This window comes from Molossus molossus, unplaced genomic scaffold (assembly GCF_014108415.1).
Source record: "Molossus molossus isolate mMolMol1 unplaced genomic scaffold, mMolMol1.p scaffold_m16_p_4, whole genome shotgun sequence".
NCBI lineage: Eukaryota > Metazoa > Chordata > Mammalia > Chiroptera > Molossidae > Molossus > Molossus molossus.
Genome location: NW_023425377.1, coordinates 46,101,839 through 46,126,462, shown reverse-complemented (window position 1 = coordinate 46,126,462; position 24,624 = coordinate 46,101,839). Strand labels below are relative to the sequence as shown.

Sequence of the window (24,624 nt, the reverse complement as noted above, 5' to 3'; positions counted from 1 at the left end):
ACTGGGGCCGGGGACAAATTGCAACTGAGGTACTTGCCCTTAGTGGGAACTGAACATGAGACTCTCTGGTCCATGGGCTGATGCTCTAACTGCTGAGCCCAACCAGCTAGGGCTCATTATCTATTTATAGAATATCAATTGAGCTTTGCAGTTGTCGCCTAATTCCTTTATCTTTATAATTAGTATTTCTCCCATACTTTTCAAATGATTTATACAGTGAAGGCATTCCTTTCCACTAGTATTTGATCCCAGTTCACCACTGCTGAAAGTTTTAACAACTGCCAGTGGCTATCTGTGCTCCACTTTCTGGAATTGATGAGTTATTCATTACTAGCCTGATAGTGGATGATCCAGATCCCAAATCCCATCTATATTGACTTCCCTGGATGATTCCTGGTGTTAAATGTTACAGGTTGGTTTCCCTGGGAGCAGGCTCTGAAATAAATGTGAGCATGCTGAAGACTTAATGGAAACTGCTATTTTGAGCAATTATTTCTTCATATATTCTTTCTGCCCCACTCTATCTCACCTCTCCTTCTTGGACTCCAATTACACATGTGTTAGATCACTTGAGTTTATATTACAAGTCCCTAAGACTATCTTCATTTTTTCCCTGAGTTAAAAAAAAATTTTTTTTAAATTGATTTTTAGAGAGAGAAGAAGGGAGAGGGTGGGAAAAAGAGAGAAACGTAGATGTATGAGAGAAACATTGATCGATTGCCTCCCTTACACACTGACCAGGGATGAGACCTGCAGTCTGTGTACGTGCTCTGATTGGGAATCAAACCAACAACCTTTTGGTGCATGGGATGATGTTAAACCAACTGAACCACAGTGGCCAGGGCAAGGCTATTTTTATATTTTAAAAATCTCTTTCTGTTATACATGCAAAAAAATGAAATTAGACCACTTTCTTACACCATATACAAAAATAAACTCAAAATGGAGTAAAGATTTAAATTTAAGACCTGAAACCATAAAATTCCTGGAAGAAAACATAGACAATAAACTCGACATTGATCTTAGCAATATTTCTTGGATATGTCTCCTTGAGCAAAGACAACATAAGCAAAAAGTTAACAAATGGGACTATATCAAACTAAAAAGCTTTTGTATCACAAAGAAAATGATCAACAAAACAAAAAGGCAACCTACTGAATGCAAGAAGATATTTACAAATGATATATCTGATAAGGGGTTAATATTCCAAAATATATAAGAAACTCATACAGCTCAACATCAAACAGTCTGATTTAAAAATGGGCAGAGTACCTGAATAGACATTTCTCCAAAGAGGATTTACAGATGGCCAATAAACAGATCAAAAAGTTTTCAACATCATTATCAGGAAAATGCAAATCAAAACCACATTGAGATATCTCCTCACTCCTATCAGAATGGCTATTATCAGTAAATCAACAAACCAGTGTTGTGGAGGATGTGGAGAAAAGGGAACACTCCTGTACTGTTGGTGGGATTGCAAATTGGTGCAGCCACTATGGAAAACAGTATGAAGTTTCCTCAAAACATTGAAAGTAGAACTACTATAGGACCCAGCAATTCTACTTCTGGATATTTATCCAAAGAAATCCAATACATTAATTTGAAAAGGCATATGCACGCATGTGTTCATTGCAGCATTATTTACAATAGCCAGAATATGGAAACAGCCTAAGGATTCATCAACATACAAATGGACAAGTAAGAAGTAGTATATATATATACAATGGAATATTACTTAACCATAAAAATAATGAAATCTTACCATTTGCGACAACATGGGAATGGACCTAGAGGGTATTATGCTAAGTGAAGTAAGTTAGACAGAGAAAGAGAGACACCATAGGATTTAACTTAATATGTGGAATCTAAACAACAAAATGAACAAACAAACTCACAGGTACAGCAGACAAACTGATGGTTGCCAGATGGAAGGCCATTGTGGGATGGGTAAAAAAGGTGAAAAGGTTGAGAAGTATAAATTGGCAGTTACAAAATAGTCACAGGGATGTCAAGTACAGTATAGGGAATATAGTAAATAATATTGTAATAACTATGGTTATTGGTGCTAGGTGAGTACTAAATTTATTGCGATGATCACTTCATAAGTATATAAATGTCTAATAACTTTATTCTACACCTGAAACTAATATATTATTTGTCAACTGTAGTTGAAAAATAAATTTAAAAAATGTGTAACACCCCCAAATCTCTTTCTGTTCTGCATATTAGGTTATTTTTATTAATCTGCTTAGAATTTCAATAATCATATCTTCTGCAACCTATAATCTGATGGTTAGACTATCCAGTGAATTTTTTGTTCCAGATAGTGTACTTTTCAGTTTTAAAACTTACATTTATTTTTTGTCATTTTCATTTCTCGGCTGATATTCCCCATCTGTTTATGCTTAGGGCCCCTTTTTACAGTCTTAAATATACTTATAATAATTGCTATAAAGTTTTTTTTCTCTTAATTTCAACATTTGTATTTTCTTGAGGTCTGTTTTTATGCTTTGGAGAATTGTGATGCACGCTGAAATTATGGTTTTTTAAAAGCACTACTCTGATTGCCATGTGGTCAATGGACTTTTGGGGTACAAAATCAAAGAATGGGTATAGTTTACGAGGATGGTGATATAGTCAGAAGGGATAATGGTGGTTTGGTCATGGGTGGTAGCACTGGTGTGGATGAGAGGTTTCTGATACTAGTTCAGAAGGAACACTTTTATAATTAGTCTGTCCAGAATAGGTACCTTTTGTAATCAGTTAGCCTAGAGGAAGTACCTTTCTCTTATTAGCACAGATTTGCACATCTGCATATGGAAGACCTTGCAATGGAGTGATATCTGCAAAAATATAATTTTGGGGCTGATGTGTTCAGCCAAGAGTTTTCTTTCTTTCTTTCTTTCTTTCTTTTTTTTTTTATAATTTTGATACGTGCCCTTAGCGAGAGCCAAACCCGGGACTCTCTGGTCCGCAGGCTGATTCTCCAACCGCTGAGACAAACTGGCCAGGGCAGCCAAGGGTTTTAAATGGAATCTCTCTGAGTTTGATTAGAAGTTAGAAAACAGACTATTTGCAGTAGCTTGGGCACAAGTGAGTAATAAAGGCCAATGGATGCTCTTAACATCACTTGAAAGCAGTGGCTCTCAATTGGGGGCAAATTTGCCCCCTGGGGGATATTTGGCAATGTTTGGAAACTTAATGGGTTGTCAAAACTAGGTAGGAGTGGAGTGCTACTGGCATCTAGTGGATAGAGGGCAGGGATGTTGCAAAACACCCCACAAGTACACAAGATAGCACCTCCAATGAAAAAGTATCCATTCTAAATGCCAGCAATACCACTGAGAAACCCTGCCTAAAAAGTTATTAATTTGTAAGAAGAAGAAACCCTTATCTGAAATGTAATTTTATATTTAGACTCATGCACTTATCTTCCCAGGATCTGATGTTAAGGAGACTTTGTTTATAGTGTATGCTTATCTAATTCCAGTTAATTATTGTGTCTTACAGTGTTCATAAGGCAGAGAATCATAAAGTCCCGATTTTGACTCTTAAACCTCTTTATATATTGTAATTCCCAACCAAAGTTCTCCTGGAAATTGGGTTCAGATAAAGGGAGGTCAATATTTCACATCCATTACTAGAAATATTGTGTTCCATGGTACTGAAAATACATAAAATTCTGAGCCTCGAATGGCCCTAAGGAAGGATTTTAAACTCCGCCACTCTTCTTAGAATATTTATCTGCCTGTCTTGCTGGTTTTAGGATTACTCCCACCATCTTCGAGGGCTTCATGCCTCTGCACAAGGCCGACAGCCCGTTCAGCAGGGCAGCTTTGTGTCCCAAGCACAAGTTTAAATCCGCGAAAACACAGCTCCTTCGAAGGCGGGGGAAGCCAGGTGAAGGGGACATGCCAAACCCCCTTAAAGCACCTGGACTAGAGCACCGGAGCAGCCGCAGGGGCACGAGTCTACGTGGTGACCAGGATCTCTGAGGCTGGAGGGACCGCGCGGGAGCGCGGCTGCAGGGCGGCTGGGAAGGTGGGAGGGGCGGGGCGATTGGGGGTTGAGCTCTTGTTCTCGCACCACTAGGACCCGCCTCTCCGAGGTCCTGAGCCTGCAGGCTGTGCAGGGAGGTGGGGCGGCGGCTGGCGTGTGCCTCGGTGGCCTCGGAGTCCGCTGATGCACCCGGAACAAGGCTATGCCTGTGGGGGAGGTGGCAGTCCCGGCGCTTCCAAACGCGGACTGGGGGCGCCTTTGGACTGGGTCTGGTGCTCTTGTGCTTCTTGGTCTTCACGTAGCCCTGTCCATGCCGCAGGACATGCGGGCTACGAGGTGCTCATCCAGTTCCTCAGCCTGTCCGATGACCATCTCGACTTGCACCGCAAGTTTCTGGCGTTTCGAGGAGGAGTGGTGTCAGTACGAGGACCTGCTCAAGGGCTTCGCGGTGAGAAAGAGCTGCAAGGAGCACCTCGTGCCACTGCAGATCCAGGTGGGCGCTCCCAGGCCTCCGTCCGGTCCCCTCCGTGCTCCTCAGGTTCCCCACGTCGCCGGCCCTGTGCGCCTGGCAGGCTTGGAAGAACCACGCCGCTATCCAAAGCTCCAGAAGCAGCCCAGAGAATGTGACTGTGCGAAGATGATGGCCATCAACTGTCTTCGGTGGAGGAGGCGTCGTGTGTCTCCCAGCCGGTCCAGTGGGCCCCATCGCACGCAAATGTGTGGTCCGCATTCCCTGGTGACCCAGGAGCAACTCTCAGCCTCCTCTGTGACCATGGCTATGCACAGTGGCTGCGTTTTTATTTCGGATGCTGCTGAATGGGGCAAAGAGACTGTGGGAGTTTTGGCTTTAGGACTTGTTCCCCGGAGTTCTATTCACTACGTGGGGAAACAGGGACTTGAGGAGTCAGACTCTTTCCTCTCCTCTTCCCCAGTTTTCAGTTTCTTTTCTTTTTGTTTTGTTAATCTTAACCTGAGAATTTTTTTTTCATTGATTTTTAGAGAGAGTGGAAGGGAGGGGGAAAAAAGAGAGGGAGAAACATCAGTGTGAAAGAGACACATTAATTGAAGCACCCCACAAGACAGAACCTTCAACCCAGGTACTGCCCTTGACCAGGAATGGAGTCTGCGACCCAGTCAGTGTGCTGGCTGACACTCTAACCACTGAGCCACACCAGCCAGGGCCAATGTTCAGTTTCATGAGTTTAGGCCTCCCTTAATTTTAAGTGAAATAACCATCTGCCTAGTCTCTTCCTAGTAACTGTGAACTGAATCTGTTGATTTTGTGGTCTACATTAAAAAAGTCCCTTGACTCCAGGACTGCAGTACTTCCCTTAAAAACAACTTTAGGCAGAACATGTCCTGATCATGCTGGTTCAGAAAGTTTTGATGTCTGAGGATTATTTATTTATTTTTTAAAATTTTTTGTTATTCCTCACCTGAGGATACTTTTCCATTGATTTTAGATATAGTGAAAGGGATGCAGGGAGAGAAAGAGAGAAACATCCACATTAGAGAGACACATCAATTAGCTGCCTCCTGCATGACCCCAGCCAGGGCTGGGGATTGAACCCTCAACCCTTCAGTTCCAGGTGGATGCTCCAACTGCTGAGCCAACCTGGCCAGGGCCCTGAACATTATTTTATAGCTTTTTAATGTTTGTTAAAAAGCCATGCTCTCATACCACAGGGGGTCGGTGTCCTGTCCTCTATATAAGGTCAGAAGATTCAATGGAGGATTTATATATTTTAGTAAAGAAAGAACATAAAGTATAGTCTAGGGACTACACCATCAACATTTTTCCTCTAGTTGAGAAACTAGAAGCCGTTTCTTTGGAAGACCAAACTGAAATGTGGTATTTGGAGTTAGAAGGCATTTTAATATTCAAGTGTCATTTTCTGAAGATTATTTTCTAGCTTTTTTTTCAGCTGTAGTTTGTTGTGGAATTGGTTGTTTCTCATTACCCCAGCACCCATGCCAGACGCTTCCAAAGCAGGTACTTTAACCTGAGTAAAGGTCCTGCATTCAGAGGACAAAAGCTTTGAGAGTTCACTATCCACCCCTAGAGAGCCTAGAGGGAAGCAGATGGTCTCTGATATCCCAGAATTTGCTCTGCTGTCTGTATGGAGACTTTGGACAATTGTGGTTCCTAAGTGTATATTATTCTTCATTCTTATGTCTTTAAGGGTTTTCATGGCTGATATCTCTCTGCAGCTTTCCATGTCAGTCTGTTTAGATTAGTGTTGCCAAAATACCTAGGAAATTGGATGCACCTTTGATAAATCCATTAATAAAGGTGAGAATCCAAATACTAACTGCGAAGGTCTGGAGCTGTCCTGAGGAGGCAAACTTCTTTGTGATGATTTTCCGTAGTGGTTTGGAGGGAGGGCAGGCTGGCACTTAATAAGATGTGATGCCAAATTAGCAGCCCTCCTATCTGTTAGGTTCCCCCCACCCCAATATAGGATTTTTTAATTTTTAAAAATTCAGTCCGGCCAGTGTGGCTCAGTGGTTGAGGGTCAACCCATGCACCAAGAGGTCGCTGGTTCGATTCCCGGTCAGGACACATGCCCAGGTTGTGGGCCTGGTACTCAGTGGGGGACATGCAGGAGGTGGCCAATCGATATTCTCTCTCATCGATGTTTCTATCTTTCTCTTCCTCTCACATCCTCTCTCTCTAAAATCAATAAAGGAAAAAAAAATTCAAGTCCTAGGTCTGACAACTCTTTTTAATTAAGCATTCTGGAAATTAACAGTATATATTTGTACACATGAAATGTTTTGTGCATTCTCAAAAGGCATTATATAATTCAGGTCACCTGTGGCTTTTGAAATAATTTGCTTTGTATAGGAAGTAACATCTTTAGATTTTTGTGGTTTAAACTAATTATAATAAAAGCACTATTCCATTCCACCCTTTAAGTGTTATTTTCCACGTTATTAAGTATCTGTTATATACTTTATATATTTAAAAATATTTTTCTTTTATATTATCTCATTTTAGTAATTATAATACTTTTGACTTCTTCGGCCAGGTACTTCCCCAGCTTAAAAATAGGTAATGTGGGGGGATACACACAGTATACACCCCCTCCCCCCACATACAGGGTGTGGCAAAAGTAGATTTACAGTTGTGAGTACATGAAACAGAGTTTATTCTTGTATTGTTATTTATTAATTATTGTATTATTTTCCATACAACTGTAAACCTACTTTTGTCGCATTCTATATATCCATATACCTATTCTGATACCTATTTATATCTGTATGAGAAGAAATATATATATGTATATATATATACACATATACATACATATACATGTATATATATATACTCTCGGAAGAGAAAGGGAAAATATTTCTTTTCATGACCATTCTATATATTTTTGGAACCTAGCAATATAAACCTAGAGACATGGACATTTTATGGCTAGATGAGACCATAGAGAACTATAAGTGCCTGGTACCATGAATACCAACATGGATAAGACCCAAAGCTTGTCTTTTACTTGATTATCTAACTCTTCCAAGAGCAGAACATACAGAGAATTGCCAAAAGTTCCATAGTCATGGTGGAGGTAGCAAAGCACATGGAGATCCCCCTTAGAGCTGACCATAGCCTTCACGTTCTCTTTCTCTCTCTCTCTTTTTTCCTCATCCGAAGATATATTTTTATTGATTTTTAGAGAGGATGGGGGAGAAAGAGAGAGAAAAAACAGTGATATGAGAGAGAAACATCAAATCAGTTGCCTCTCGTACTGGTGATCAAACCCGCAAACTTTTTAGACTAATGTTCTCTTTTTATGCTTATTAAAATATCAAACAGAATGGAAAACACACCATGGACTTAAGCGTGTAATATCATTTGTTTTGATGCTGTACATTGTTCTTTGGAACAGATGCCTGTCACTTAGGAAGACTCAGGGTGGCCCATTACTGAGGCAATGCTACTGGGATGCTAGGCAATCTCAGAGGCAGGGACAAAGAGCATAAGTTTGGCCACATGTAGTCTGCTGCTTGTTATTTCTCCAGACATAGGCCTAAGAGCCTCTGTGGCCCTGGCTCACATATTATACATTCTAGAATGTATTATTCTTCCTTTAAATAGAGGTCTAAATTTGCTTTCATGCTTGTTTTGACTGCCATTGCTAGTGACTTTGTAAAACACAGTGGTTGCTTTGCCACACTGTCTGCACCTGTGGTTGGTTACTGGTTCTATGAGGACTGACTACACTATTAGGCTTAGTCACATTTTAGTGTCTTCTCTTCTGAAATATTCTGTCAAAGTGATGGAATATCTTCTTACAGCCCAGGTAGCTGAAGACAACTCTTGCTTCCAGCATAGCATGGCTTATGTACGTGTCTAGCTATGTCAGATGCTTGAAGTCTGAGGAATTTTGAGATGTGGGAAGAAATGTATATGAGGATTATGCAGTGCAAATTTAGATCATTTTTATGACGTACAAGTTTTAATTTTTCAAAAGGTATTTCCCGAGTTTTAACCAGTGGGAACATTAACTGGAAACTTGTGTAAATTTGATATTATAGCACCACCAGTGTATTTTCCAGCCTGTTACCAGGGAGGCAGAGCCCAACTAGAAGAGAGGAAGAGATGGACATTGTTAGAAGGGTGCCAGTGGGAGGCTATTGCTTCTGTTCATAGATGGGAAGGCTCTGCTAGGATTTTGTGGGCAAAAGATAAGGACTTCTCTGGGAAGGTTATGTTGACTTTTTCCTGAGATGGTTAATTTGGAAGAGATTTAGCTCCAGCTTTCAGTTTCTTGGAATTTTATTACTACTATTACTTTAAACATGCACATTTTATAGCAAGAAGATACCCAGAGTTCATGGTGGAAAAGGAATCTGCTCCCCCTGGGCTTGCTCATTAAAAGGTGTGATTTTTGGTTAAGAAAACTTTACCATGGTAGCATGTAGGAAGAACAGGTAGAAATAAACATTCTTTTGTAGCCTGAATTAAAAAGCCCAAGTCCTGTTTTGCCAGGAACAGATCATGCAATGAAGACTCTTTTGGTGACATTTGGAAATCCACTTTATGAATCATTTCTGCAGACTATGTTAACATGTTAGACAATATTAGCATACATATGGACCTTAGAGGCAAATGGTATTTTAACCTCATTGCAGAAAAAGTTTTTTTAAAAAAAATGTGCTGAACTTCAGAGTGTAGTGTTTGTTTCCTGTATGAGGGATATCACAATAGCCTAATACATTTATTGATTGGTTACATGAAGCTCATGTAATCCTTGGAATAGCCCTAAGAGGTAGATAGTATTTGTCTTGCTTTGTTACAGATTAAGAAACTACTGTTAATGATTTGCCCTGGCCGGTTTGGCTCAGCGGTTGGAGCGTCGGCCTGCGGTCCTGAGAGACCCGGGTTCGGTTCCCGCTAAGGGCGCGAACCTCGGTTGCAGTATGTCCCCGGCCCTGGTCGGTTGTGCGGGTGGCAGCCACTCGATGTGTTCCTTTCACATCGATGTTTCTCTCTCTCTCTCTCTCTCTCTCTCTCTCTCTCTCTCTCCCTCCCACTCTACCTGAACAAAAAATGGAAAAATGTCCTCGGGTGAGGATAAAAAAAAAAAAAAAAAAAGAAACTACTGTTAATGATTTGCCTAATTTTATGGAATTGAAGTTAGTGAAATTGAGATTTGGACTCAGAGTCTAATGTCCCTGGGCAGTGCTGTGTAGGGAGCCTTGCACCTGGGGAGTCAGTTCCATCACAGTGACCTCTGTTTTAAGTGAGTTAGTATTAGAGCAAGGTCTTACTGCAGCTGTGGTAATCAGATTTCCTTGGAAACCCTTTTGAGTGAAATAGTGGTGCCCCATGTCCCCTTCTGGACTCTCTGAAGCAGATCATGCTGTTTTGTGACTATAGTAGACATTGAAAACATTACATTTACAATTCCAAACTTTAATGGTTTCTAAAAATACACAATTTACTCACTGTAGTAGTTTGCTAGGGGCCTGCTGTAACAAAGTACCACAAATTTAGTAGCTTATGCAAGAGAAATTTATTTTTCTCACAGTTCTGGAGGCTAGAAATCAGGGTTGTTTCCTCTCAAGGGCTATGAGGGAGATCCTTCCATGCCCCTCCCCTGGCTTTTGGTGATTTGATGGCTATCTTTGGCATTGCATAGCTTATAAACACATCACCCTGTTCTCTGCCTTCATGTTCACAAGGCTTTTTTTGGGTCCAAATTTCTGCTTTTTGTAAGGACACCAGTTATGTTGGACTAGGCACCCACTCTACTCCAGTATGACCTCACCTTAACTAATTATATTTTCAATGACTATTTCCAAATAAAGACACTTTTTGAGATACTGGTGGTTAGAAGTTCAACATATAAACTTTTGGGATCACAATTCAACATATGACAGTCACTATACATTACTTTTTATGGAGAGAACAGGATGGTGCACAGTGCAAGGCCAGCCACCCTGTATGTGCCTGTCCTGCGTAACCAGGGGGACCGGGCAGGGGAGGAGCAGAGTCCCTGCGAATGTGGTGGCCATTGTTAGAGAATGGTCACAGCACATGTGCTAGTGAAGGAGGGTAAATACTTTCATGATAATGGTAATTATGGAACTTGGGGATGGCAAGTCTTTTGAATATAAAATCTAAGGTCAAATCCCAGCTATGACACTTAAGATCGTAAACAAAAAATTATATTTGAACTTGGTCTCCTACACTCTTGCTTGAAAAAGCTACTGGCTGTAATCAATTTTTTTGTATTTAAATATGTGTATTCAAATAATTATTTATGTATGTATATATGTAGGGATTCATGTAGATATATAGATATATGAAGGTGTATAGATATACACACTTTAAAAATATGTGATTTCTTCATGCTTCTTGAATATACATTGATCTGTAATTGCTGAACTTTTACTGTGATGGCATTTGGTCAAGTCCACTTTTCATTTGCTATTTTGTAATTGCAACATGTAAAAGTTTGACTACGAGCAACATTTTTAGTTCTACAAGGATTTGCTTTAAGAGAAATTCGTGAGTCGAGGTAAGGTGTGTCTGAATTATAGAGTCAGTGTGTACTTTAACAACAGCTTATTGGAATTTATGTGGATTTGGTGGTAGTGGGGATTGGGGATGGTTGGACATGGTTAGAGTTTTTCAGGTATTTTTGTTTGTTTTTTGTAGCCCTAGAACCTCCTTTTTGGCTTAAAGTATGGAGGTTATTCATAAAGCAACTACCATTGCTTAGGGAGATAATGTTTTTAAAATAAACTTTTTATTTTAGAATAGTGTTAGATTTACAGTTACCAATATAGTAAAGAGTAGATCTATACCTGTTTCTCTTTAGCATCTTATATATTACTGTGGCATATTTGTCACAATGAGGAACCAACATTAGTACATTACTATTAACTGAACTAGATTTGATGTTTTTCCCATGCATAGACTGAGGTTGTGGGATTTTGAGAGGAATATCAGCAAGGTCATTTTCATCACATTATATCAAGGCTACATACTATTAACGTTACATCATTGATTAGCTTAATATAATCTGGCGGAGGCAGTGTTTGCCTGGTTTTTCCACTGTAAAGTTACCCTCCTCCGTCTATACTCTACTCTGAGGAAGCAAATTACTAAATGCTGGCCACAGTAAAGGGGATTTCGGGAGTTCAACTTCAACTCCTTGAGAGAAGACTCTCGAGGCATTTGTGATTCACTAAATTATAACCAGTCAACTCTGCATAAAAAGTGTGCCTTGACATCTTATCTGTATGGTTTCTTTCTTTGTTTACTGAAGGTTTATAGATGATGCGTTCCTAGACTAGAAATGTTTTTCAGGGTGGTGAGGGTTTTAGGGTTGCATTTTCTGACCTCCTCCATCTGCATCTAATATGGCCTACATCTGATGTGGTCCCCTGCCCAGAACAGGATACCTCAGAGCTGAAATGAGGTCCAGGGAAGCAATAGGTAACAGGAACCCTGTGAGACCATAACTGTGAATATTTACAATTTCTGAGTAGGTAAGGTTTTATCCTCCAGGTATCCAAAGTATTTTGCATATTTTGACCATTTTATATTATAGTCCTGAAATATATAATTTAACATTTTCTTGAGTGTGCTAAAATTATGTCTCTATTTATAAGTGATATACAGCTTGTTAATCATTCACTAGAGGTCTACATTATAGAACTAGTTGAGTTTTGATCTGCTTTTATTGGATTTTGAATCTTTTCTCTGTCAGCTATTATTTCTTGTCCTATCAGTTTGCCTATCTCCAGAAGTTTCCTTTCTGATTTGCTGTCCATAACCCTTGAATCGAGAATCCAGACAACCAAACTTACTAGGAGTGGATACAGCGTTTGTCGATGCACTTAGATTAGGTTGGAGAGCTGGGGATCTGAGCAAGTATAAGCTGTGAATATGTTAGTGCATGGTCATCCAACACACACAGCTTTCAGGAGTTTTATTTTGCATACTTGCTGGTTTTCACTTGCTGTAGAATGGTGAGATGGGCGAGTTGCATTACTATAATTTGAAACAGACCAGTTGTAGGTAAACTACTTTTCATAGTATACCTTAAATACATTGTGAATGACTAGGGACCCACGATTCAAATTTATAAAAAGAAAATATGTACATTTTGAGCCTTTGTAACCAAGATTTAATATTTACTGAGAATTTAAAATACATGGACTTAAATAGTGATTCTTTTAAAAATAGTACCCTGAGTACTCAAGTACACAGCATACTCCCTTCCTTTGAAAGTGATAAAAATGGAGGCAGAGTACTTACATTAAAAATGTAAGGAAACAGCCAAAGATAGAATATATACTTTAAGATGATTGAATATATATTTTAATCATATTTTACTGGCAGTGTAGGAAAACCCTATACATAGTGTTAGAATTACAGATGGCACGCATTCTGACATGAAGTTAGTGTTGGGTTGCATCAGTGCACATCTGTAGAGTTAATAACCAGAGGCAGGTTAACTAATGTGCCAGATTCTGCCAGACCAGGACAAAGATAAATAAAGTGCAAACGGATTAGAACATTCATATGATCAAGGATAAAAGATTCCTTATAATGATTCACTAAGTCCTATAGCAATTGTTTGCTGAGAGTATGGTGTATGCAGAGGCACTATGGCAGAGTCTAGGGCCACCACTATGTAAAGGGGATACAGTTCCTCCAGAAAATTATTAGTAATTATTTTCCATGGGTGGTTTCAGAGAAAGCAAATCAGGATAACTAAAGGAGAAATTTAAGGGGTGGCTAGTAAGAGTAGTGCTATGGTTCATTCAGGACCAGACTGCATCCTTTACGGAGCTTTCTGTAATTTGAAAAGGTGGAAAGAAAGGCACCATGGACTTTTAAGAATTCAGTGAGATTAAATTCTTATATTGAACAGTGGTTTTCACTCTTGGTAGATTCATATTCGGCCCAAGTTAGTGGAGACCAATTACAGCAATTTCATCTTAATTCATTGACTTTTCTAATTACAATAAATATTTTTAAGAATGCAAATGTCAAATTTACGTCAGTCCATTTAACAGTGATGTGCTTACCATCATTTCATTGCATTTTTTTGAACCCCGTAAATTATTTTTGAAAATAGCATCTTAATATTTCTGTCTTGATAGCAGTAATTCTGGACTTGTTTATATCTGCTTTGTTATTTTTATGTTCCATGGTTTCTTCTACAGATTATTTTAAATTTTACTCTATTTGTAGGCAATGTCATAAAATTTAACTTTCTTATCATCATAACATTTTTCTGATTATAAAAGCAATACAGATTTTTAAATAGCTCTTGGGAAATGTTTTTAAATAGCATTTGAAAAATATAAGAAAGGTATAAAAAATATTACCAACATCCCTAACTATATAACTACTTACTATTTTCATATATTTGTATGTATTTTTTATTCATATGTTTACATTATTGAAATATTGAACTACACTGCTTATAAAATTAGCATTATATTATGAGCATTTCTTCACAGATGGTATAAATTCTTTGAAAACATATATATGTTATATTTATTGGCTATAAACATCATTTGTCATGTGAATGTGTTAAAATTTGTTAAATCATTTCTGCATTGTTATTCCTTGGTTTATTGCTAATTTTCACTATTAAAAGCAATTCAGTGAACATCTTCATGCATTTTTTCCCCTATAATTCAGATAGTTTATTTATTTTTCCCCTTTTTATTAAATTTATTGGGTTGATACTGATTAACAAAAGTATACATGTTTCAGGTGCACAACTGTATAACACATCACCTGTACCCTGTATTGTATGTTCACCAAGTCTCTGTCCATCACCATTTATCCCCCCTATATCCTCCTCTACCTTTTTCCCCCACTCACCCCAGCAATCAGATAATTTCTTTTGGATAGTAGTTGTAGAAATTTACTTACTGAATCAAATCATAGTGACATTTTTCTTCCTTTATTGATCTCCATTAAAAAGAAAAGTCATTGTATAATGAGTGCTAAATCATTCTTTTTCTTTTTTCCTCAGCTCACAACCCTGGGAAATCTTATACCTTGAAGCACTGTGTTTCTCTGCTGTGATATGCAGGAAAGGCTCAGGAAGCCATCAAGTATTTTGGGGACATTATTAGTGTCCCCAAAGATTAGTACAAAGATTAGTACATTTGTTTATTTTTCCAATTTTCTAAAGTATGATATATGCATATACATTAAAAATTCATACATACACACATATGTGTATTGTTAAATATCTTTGTGTGTGTGTGTTGTTGTTTATTCCAGTTACAGGGGGCCCAGATTTTAGGAATTCCAGTTATTGTCACAGAATAGTTATTGTCTGAAGGTCTTGGAAGCACTGTTCAAGAAATCGATTTAACAGGTGTCAAACTGTACTTCCAAAGGAAACCTGATATTTCCAGAATGCAATTTTGTATATAAAATACTGTGTAGGTGGTAATCATGATAAAAAATAGCTGCTGTTTATTAAGTGTTGACTATTTATATGGCACGGATCTAAACACTTTATATAAATATAGTCACTCATTAAACTCTCACAGCATACCTCTGAGCTAAGGACTCTTTGTCTTCTGTTATAGATGAGGACATGTACAAATAGAATATTAGTTCATAGATTACTTTAAACAACTATGGAACTAAAATTTAAACGTTATGAAAAAAACTATAAAAACAATGAAATCCAATAATAATATTAATTTAATATATTCATGATGTCTGGCAGTAGGTTTTTTAAAATTAAAAAATTTTTTTTTATACTCACCTGAGGCTATTTTGGCATTTATCTTCAGATAGAGGAGGAGGGAGAGAGGGAGGAAGAGAGAGAAAGAGAAACATCTACGTGAGAGAGACACATCAAATGACTGCCACCTGCACAATCCCAACTGGTGCTGGGGACGAACCTTAGCGGGAACTAGGGACTCCCCAGTCCGCGGGCCAAAGCTCTAACCGCTGAGCAAAACTGGCCAGGGTGACAGTAGATTTTAATAGGAGAAAGGTTGCAGTCTCAGATTTAAATGTATATTAAAGATCACTGTAATTTGTCATCAGTTATAATGGTATAGAGCAGAGATTTTCAACCTGTGAGTCGCGACTCCTTTGGGGGTTGAACCACCCTTTCACAGGGGTTGCCTAAGACCATCGGAAAACACATATTTCTGATGGCGATTCTTAACAGTAGCAAAATTACAGTTATGAAGTAGCAACAAAAATAATTTTATGGTTGAGGGTTACCACAACACGAGGAACTGTATCAAAGGGTTGCGGCATTAGGAAGGTTGAGAATCATTGGTATAGAGGAAGCCTATAGTATAAATATGTCACACTAAATGCTGTTTCTTACTTTTGTACCTTTTTTGCTCATTCATCATTATTAGACCTCATGCCTAATGAAAATCATCTTGAACAGTCCTCCAGTGCTAATTTTAATGAGATGTCAGTTGGTAATTTGCCAGAGCCCTTCTGTCATGTGAAGATAAGGTTGGCACCATGGCATTATTGAAGTCTATTTTCATTGGTTGTATGATCCAGTTATTGTTGGAGTGTGTTTTTATATTCTCTGCTACTGAATTGTTACAAGTTAGTACTTGGAAAGCTGGAATCTATATAATGCACTTGCTGGTGATACATACTGGTTTTTTGTTTTTTGTCTTTGTCACAAGTTATTTTTAACTTGGCCTACCTTTACTCCTGGGTGCCTTGGCATGACTCAGTTTTCCCATTACTTTCAGTCTGTAGTACTGCAGACTCACTCTTTGTGTTTGGCACTTGGTGTGAGTTCAGAAATAAACCCAATGGTGAGTGGCATCAAAACTGAGTGGTACCAGTCAGCTGTATGACATAAATGAAAATCTTTAAAAAAAAAGTCTCACACAGCTCTAATAATATGTCTAAGGTTTCTAGTATAAGGAACATTGATATAATCTGATTCCTGGCTTTACAAAAAGGAAACAAAAGCCAGAGATGCTGTTTATGGTCAAGAGTATCTGGTGCACCAGAGGCAAAGCTGGGTGTAGTTCAAGGTTGTTAGACCTGCAGTGCTCTTTCTACTTTAATGATGTGTAGCACATTTATAAAATACTTTTAATTTACTGCAGTATTTCACATGATTTATCACTTTCCTATTAGACTGATGTGTGTATCCACTACCACATACTCCTTTGAAACATTTACTCCATATTGTAGATCTCTCCCTCTTTCATGTTTAATTCCAATTCTGTAATAATTTTTTGAGTAAAGTACATGAAGATTGAGTCGCCAGTTTCTTTAGTTGATTATTTTAATTGAGAATGGGAAATACAGATGTTTTTGTTGAATGATTTTTAATAAAGTAAGGTGTACATCACTGACATTAAAGAATGGTCATATGCCCCAAAGAAAATAAATCTTTTTGGCTAAGGGCAGAGAAGGAAGAAAAGCATGAGAAACAGGAACCATGTAGGGGAGAGCATAGTCTCTCTCATAAGCTGGAGAAAAAGATGAGAAGGGTGGGCAGTCTGGTGTCCATGCAGGGTCACCAGGGCAAGTACCATCCCACTGACCCCACCATTTACTCGCAAGATTGAGGGGCTAGCCCTGGCCAGTTTGGCTCAGCGGTTAGAGCGTCAGCCTGTGGACCAGAGAGTCTCAGGTTTGGTTCCCGCTAAGGGCCCGTACCTCGGTTGCAGTTTGTCTCCGCCCTGATTGGGGTTGTGTGGGTGGCAACCAGTCGATGTGTCTCTCTCACACCGATGTTTCTCTCTCTCTCTCTTCCTCCCTCTCTCCCTCCCACTCTATCTGAAGATAAATGCAAACATGTCCTCAGGTGAAGATTAAAAAAAAAAGATTGAGGGGCCATAAGCGACACGTGTCCATATTTCTTCAATTCTAGACTTAAATTTAATTTTAACTGTGGGTCCCAGCATCAGTTTACTAGAACAGGTGTGGGCACTGTCCAAGTATGCAAATAGACAAGCACGTGTGCACATAAGCCTCCATGCTGGGGCTCAACAGCCAGGTTACTTAGGGGCATGTGGGGCCCAAAGCCAGGTCCTCAGGGCGCTATAGATTTTTTGTGAGACCGTCCAGTGTTCCAGGACAGGCTGGCCTGTGAACCACTTTCTCTGTGGGATTATTAAATGATCTTTTTAGTTTGGAGTGTTTCCTAGGGTGGTAGGGGAGGCAAATGAAAAAGAGTCAGAAGAAAGAAAGGAGAGAGTAAGTCAGTGGTGAGGGCTGATGCAGAAGCAGCAGAGAATTGGCAGCAACATCTATTTTAAGGCCCTGATTGGCTGTTCTTTGTTATTCCTGAAGCAGTGAGTCCTGTTTTGGGATTACAGGTGGAAATAGTGTTATTTATTTTGTTGAACTGTTTTTTTATTTTTTTATTTTTTTATTGGTTAATCCTCATCTGAGGATATTTTTCCATTGATTTTGAGATAGAGTGGAAGGGAGGGAGGGAGGGAAGAACAGAAAGAGAGAGAGAGAGAGAGAGAGAGAGAGAGAGAAAGAGAGAGAGAGAGAAATATCAGTGTGAGAGAGGAACATTGATTGGTTACCTCCTGCACAAACCTGACCAGGGCTGGGGATTGAACCTGAAACCCAGGTATGTGCCCTAGACCCAGAATTGAACCCACGCCCCTTCGTTCCATGGGCCAACGCTCTAACTGCTGAGCCAAACTGCTTGTTGAACAGCTTTTAAGTCCGTCTGGACTATTGGGTTCTCTAGTAATTAGGTACTAAGTACTAAGTTGCTTTCCCCCATCTCAGCAAAGATATTTAAGCTGTTCTTATAGTCATGGGTTAATCAACTTCTACTTAAAATTTTTTTTAGCAATCTGAGCTGAAACATTTCCACTGTCAGATCTTCACCATCTTGGCATAGCAGCTCTTTTCTTCTAGGAAAAGTTTACCTTCATGGCAATGCTAAGGTCCAAAACTTGAAGTGTTTCCAAGGAAGTAAACTCTAAAAATCTACAGAACTCCAAAATTTTCTTGCTTATAAAGACATTCATATATTATATTTAGAAATGTATTTATTATGGCATTTATTTTGGAAGATTTTAATTGTTGGCAATTCTGTCCTCTCAAAAGACTCAGAATAAAAAATAGTAAGCTGTTTACCTGAACTTTGTTCTTTGTGAAGTAGCCTGTAATCTCAGTGAGGGATTATATGGTTTGAATGCAGTTCTGTCATTTTGTAAATTTGTGTGCTTGGGTGAGTTATGTAATATTTATGTCTCACATTTCTCAGGTGAAATGGATATAATTATAGACATTACATGGGAGGATTTTGGTGGGACAATGTATTGGTAGCACTTAGTACAATGCCTGACACAGTAAAGACTCAAATGTTAGCTGCTGCTTTTATTTTTATTGTTATCTTTTTATTGTCTTCTTGAAGTTAGTCTTGTCAGAAACATATAAGACCCAAAAGGGACTAGTCCTGAGAAGTTTTTGAGGAAAGAATATGGCTTGGGCTGAATTTGGAAGAGTCTGGAGCAAACATTTCTTTGGGTTAAAGTATTGGGGTTCAAAGGAAAAAAAGAATCAGGTCAGGTGGTGATGGGAAAGCCATGCCACATTTCAGATTTTTAATCTTAGTCTGAATTTGATATAGAGGTGTCTTAGTTTGTTCTGAAATGATGGGGAGAAATGTTAAACATTCTCTTTTATTCTATGACTGTGAATGTTAAATAGCAATCTGGCCATCTCTTCTTTATTCCTTTAGGACACAACTACTGAAGATAATTCCTGAGCTCACCCATACTGCCTGTTACAATTATTACACTAATAAGATTTATAGTTACCATTACTGAAACTTCTGTGCCACGGTCTGAGCTGTGTGCTTATTCAACAAATTCTTTTGAGCACCTACCATCTGTCAGGCATTATTTCTTTCAACCAATAATTGTAGAGTAAATGCAGAATAAAGTACAATAAAACTCTGTCTTGAACTTGATGTTCTTGTACTTCTGGGGAGTTGTTAGTGTTGCTTTGAAATCTATTGGCTTTGTCCTCCCACCCCTACCCCACCCGCGCCGCCCTCTCTGAGGCCATCATGGCTTTGTGCTCTTGCATTTTTCAGTTTGGGGTCAGAGTAATGTTCCCTTTCCTTTGGCCTGATAGGATTAAGTTTCCAAGTGTAAGGGAAGAAGTTGTGAAATCTTTTAGCCATGTATCCATGTGCATGAAACAGCTGGAGTTTTAATTGCCCCCTTTTGAGCCAGGTAAGCAAGTGAGTTTGGGACCAGTGTTGTAGGTGTCCTCATAGCTCAGGGTGGTGGACTGGACCTGCCAGAGTCTGGAAAAGCTGCTCAGGCACCTTTCTGGTTGGTGCTGGGAAGGCACTGTGGGAAGGTCTATAATCCTGATCTAAAATCTTTGCATTTTGCTCAGCCATGCCTTCCCCTAAGACAGGTTCTTGGCTTGAGTATTTTTAATCTAGTCAGTATTGGCCATATCGCAGTCTTGAAGCCAAGTAATACTGTGTAGGTTTCAGTTTCCTAAGATGTGTTTCTGGGCCTGGTGCCTCCCAGTCCACCCCTGCTATGGTGACCTGATTCTCAACATCACTGAGGATGCAGAGTGAACCAGGCTCTGGTCAGCAGAGCACTAGGGAAAGCTAGCTTTTTCCTTGGTCATCAGATTTCTTCTTTAGACCCTAGAACAGCTTCCTGCCTCACTCAAGAACTAGAAAATTAGTGACAGCTGACCTTTGTTGATACTTTGTAGTATATAAAGCACTTTCACAGACATCAAAAGTATGTGATTCAGATTCAAAATGAATCACCAAAATCCATTGATTTAACAATAAGCAATAAGGAAGGCAGGGCAGGGCAGGGCAGGGCAGTCAGCTGGTGAGGATAAGAGCTGGGTTTGAATGACTGAGCTGCTATAGTCTTATAATTATTCCCTGCCCTTCTGTCTTAAGCAAGCATACAGTCATTTGAGATTTCTAAGGGATTTGTAATAATAGTCAGGAGTTTACTGAAAAGCAAATAGGAGGAAGTTAGTTTCTAGAAGTCTTTAACAAACTTAGAGAGAAAGAAAAAATAATGGCAGCAGATTGAATAAAAGCTATACTGACTTTTTCTCAGGACCAAACTGGAATTATAACTAAAATAAAGAAAAAATCAACCAGAATAACCAACTAAATACCAGCTAGAGAGAACCCTTATAACCAAAGACATAAGAGGAGCCCACATTGAGTCTGGTAGGAAGTGCAGAGGTGCGAAAGGGCTGGCTGGGCTCCCACAGACAGCAGCTGAAGTTCTGGAGGGATATCTCAGCTGCAGGGGGTCCTCCTGAGAACTCTGGGGTCTAAACCCCAAGCTGGGTGCCACAGCCCAGAGTCGCGGAACTTGGAAAGATGCCCACATAACACCTTGCTGTGAAAAACACAAGTGTAGAGGTTTTGTCTGACAGGGAGAGAAGGCTGGAAACATGGGCACCCGCCTGAAGAGCCAGCATGCTAAATTTCATCTCTAGCCACTCACCTTGGGCTCTGGCAGAGGGAGGGCTGAGTGGGCTAGAGCTGTGTGAGGAGAGTCTGGGTTTTGTGGCACTGTGGGGAGAGCTGGGAAGGAAGCCATTAAGAGCCCTATGCTGAGTCATTATCCCATGCTTCAGAAGCCATCTTTCTCAGTCAGAGTTTTCCCATCAATGCAAATTTAGCCCAGGGGAAGCACCTGCCACATCCATTTTAATGATCTCAACCCACCTGCCAGGAGGAGTTTATGCCTAGCAGAGCACTACAACCTGAGGCTCATTTAGTGACTGAGTCTAAGAGCCAGCCTGCAGATAGAGACAGACCTCTGGGTGCTTTGAGTCTGGTGCCTAGTTGGCAGACACTGGGATTTGTGGCTTGGGGGATAAAGTGGTGAAGGCTGCTGCCTGAGTCCCTGTGCTGAGTCATTAAACCACGCTGCAGAAGCCGTCTTTCTAATGCAAAGTTTTCCTATTAAAGTAGTTTTAGCCTGGGGGAAAGCAATTGCCACACCCACTGAGTGGGTTTTAAGACCAGCTAAGGACCACCACCTGAGGATCATTAAGTGACAGACTAACAGTCAGCCTGCAGGCAGAGGCAGATCTCTGGGAGCTTTGAGTCTTTGCCTGACCTGTGACGCTGCCCCATGAGAGTAAAATCAAACATTGATTTTACTCTTAATTCAGCTTCCATACACATAAAATCCCAGCAAAGGGATTATGCAGGCTTCAAACCCTACTGAGATAGCCAAAATGATGAAACAAAGAAACAAATCCCAAATGAAAGAACAAGATAATTCTCCAAAAGAAGGGCTAAATGAAATGTAGGTAAGCAAGTTATCAGATATAGAGTTCAGATTATAAGGATGCTCAACAACATGAGAAAATATATAAAAACAATAAAAAAACAGCCAATTGGAAATTAAAAAATGACATAGCAGAGATAAAGAATACACTGGGTCTATGGCCATACCACCTTGAATGTGCCCGATCTCATCTGATCTCAGAAGCTAAGCAGGGCAAGCCTGGTTGGTACTTGGATGGGAAGAATATACTGGAAGGAATAAACAGAAGATTAGAGGAAGCTGAGACTGGATTAGCAAATTAGAAGATAGGGTAGAAATAAAGCACTCAATCAAAGAACCAAAAAGAACAATAAAAACCAGGAGGGCAGTTTAAGAGAGCCATGGAACAACATGAACTGTAACAACATTTGTATCATAGGAGTACCAGAGAAGAAGAAAGTGAGCAAGGGTTAGAGAACCTGTTTGAAGAAAGAGGGGCAAAATACTTCCCTGACTTGGTGAAGGAAAAATCATACAAGTTCAGGAAGCACAGAGTCCCAAGCTAGAAGAACCCAAAGAGGCTCAAGCCAAGACACATCATAATTAAAATGCCAAAAATTAAAGACAGAGAGAATCTTAAAGATGGCAATGCATTACCTACAAAGAAGCTCACATAAGACTGTAAGCTTACTTCTCAACAGAATCACTATAGGCCAAAAGGGAATGGCATGAACTATTAAAGGTAATGAAAAACAAGAATCTGAAACCAAGACTACTCTATCCAGCAAGGCTGTCATTCAACACTGAAAGTGAAGTAAAGAGCTTCCCAACAACAACAAAAAGGCTAGAGGAATATATTACCACCTAACCAGCATTGCAATAAATGTTAAAAGGGCTGCTGTATTAAGAAGAAGAAATAGAAAGACAGAAACATAGGCATCAAGAATAAAAATGGTTGCCCTGGCCAGTTTGGCTCAGTGGTTGGAGCATCGGCCTGCAGACCAGAGAGTCCTGGGTTCATTTCCTGCTAGGGGCACATACCAAAAAAAAAAAAAAAAAAGAATTAAAATAAATAAGTACCTGTTGATAAAAACTTTAAATGTGAAAAAAATATGGGACAGGAAAAACGTTGAGGACCTTTGCCCTGTGCTAGGGGCCTGCATAGTGTAATATAACGTGTCCATGAAGCTACTTGCATGCATGTCAGTTGTCATCCAGGAACTCTAGGGAGGTAGAGATCAGTTAACCCAGGTGGAGAAGTTGCTTGTAGAATGACAAAGTTTGGGACTCACTCACTTAACTGAAGATACCCCAGCCTAGAAGAAGGACCAGGAGAAAAGGCAATGCCCCAAAGAGACTTCCGGTCAAGATGGCAGCATAGGTAAATGCAGGATCACGTCCTCCCACAACCACATCAAAGTTACAACTAAACTACAGAACAACCATCATTCAAAACTGCCTGAAATCAAGCTGAATGGAACTCCTACAACTACAGAATTAAAGCAGTAGCCACATTGAGACTGGTAGGAGGGGCAGAGGCGTGACGGGCTGGTCCCACACCCAAGTGTGGAGGATAAAAATCAGGAAGACACCTCGGCTGGGAAGGTCCTTCCTGAGGACTGAGAGGTCCCCGTCCCACACCAGGTGCCCCGCTCAAGGTTCCAGTGCCAGGAAGAGAAGTCCCCATAACTTCTGGCTGGAAAAACCAGCGGGAACTGAGGCTCAGGGAGCCCCAGGCAGCTCCTTAAAGGGCCTGCACGCACGGACTTACTCGGACTCTCTCCCTCTCAGCTTGGAGGGGAGGCAGCTTGAGGGGCACCAGAGTCATACAGGGAAGAACTGAGCTGTTTGGCACTGGAGCGAGGGCTGGAGAGGGGGCTTTCTCCAGGACAAACGTGCTGTAAGAGGCCTTTGTTCCTTTGGTGAGCCCTTCCCGGGGGCGGCAGACAGCTGCCGTATCTTGGACTCCAGCAACCTGCCTCACACTGGTAGCCCCACCCTGCTGACTCCCTAAGGCCCCGCCCCACCCCGCCCCACCCAACTTTCAAGCCCACCCAACTTTCAAGCCCACCCAAGCTGTTGCCACTTGCTTAACCATAGGATTGGCCTGGCTTGGATCCTGCTTCAGGTTTTTCCTAAATTCTTTCAAACGAGCAGCATCTGGTCTCAGCTAGCTCCATATCTCTCGTTAAGTAATACACTGAAACAAACACAGGGAGGCAGCCAAAATGAGGATACAAAGAAACAGGTCCCAAATGAAAGAACAGAACAAAACCCTAGGAAAAGAACTAAGCGAAATGGAGATAAGCAACCTAACAGATGCTGAGTTCAAAACACTGCTTATAAGAATGCTCAATGAACTTAGTGAGAACCTCAGTGAACTTAGGGAGGACCTCCAGAGCATAAAAAAGGACCAGTTAGAAATCATGGATACACAGTTAGATTTGAAGGAGGCATTAAATGAAATAAAGAATAATTTACACAGCTTCAATAATAGAGGATGTAAATCCAAGGAGCAAACCATTGATTTGGAATATAAGGAACCAAAAAATGCCCAATCAGAACAGTGAAAAGAAAAAAAGAATCCAAAAAATGAGGAGAGTGTAAGGAGCCTCTGGGACAACTTCAAGCGTGCCAACATTCACATCTTGGGGGTGCCAGAAGGAGAAGAGCGAGAACAAGAAATTGAAAACCTGTTTGAAACAATAATGGCAGAAAACTTTCCTAACTTGGTGAAGGAAACAGACATACTAAGTCCAGGAAGCACAGAGAGTCCCCAACAAGATGAACCCCAAGAGGCTCACACCAAGACACATCATCATCAAAATGCAAAAGGTTCAAGACAAAGAGACAATCTTAAAAGCA

The 24,624-nt window shown here is 40.1% G+C and overlaps 1 pseudogene; it reads left to right on the top strand.

The window, feature by feature from the left end:
• Positions 1-4,185: 4,185 nt before the first annotated feature.
• On the top strand, positions 4,186-14,932 carry LOC118643755 (annotated as a pseudogene).
• The last annotated feature ends 9,692 nt before the right edge of the window (positions 14,933-24,624 follow it).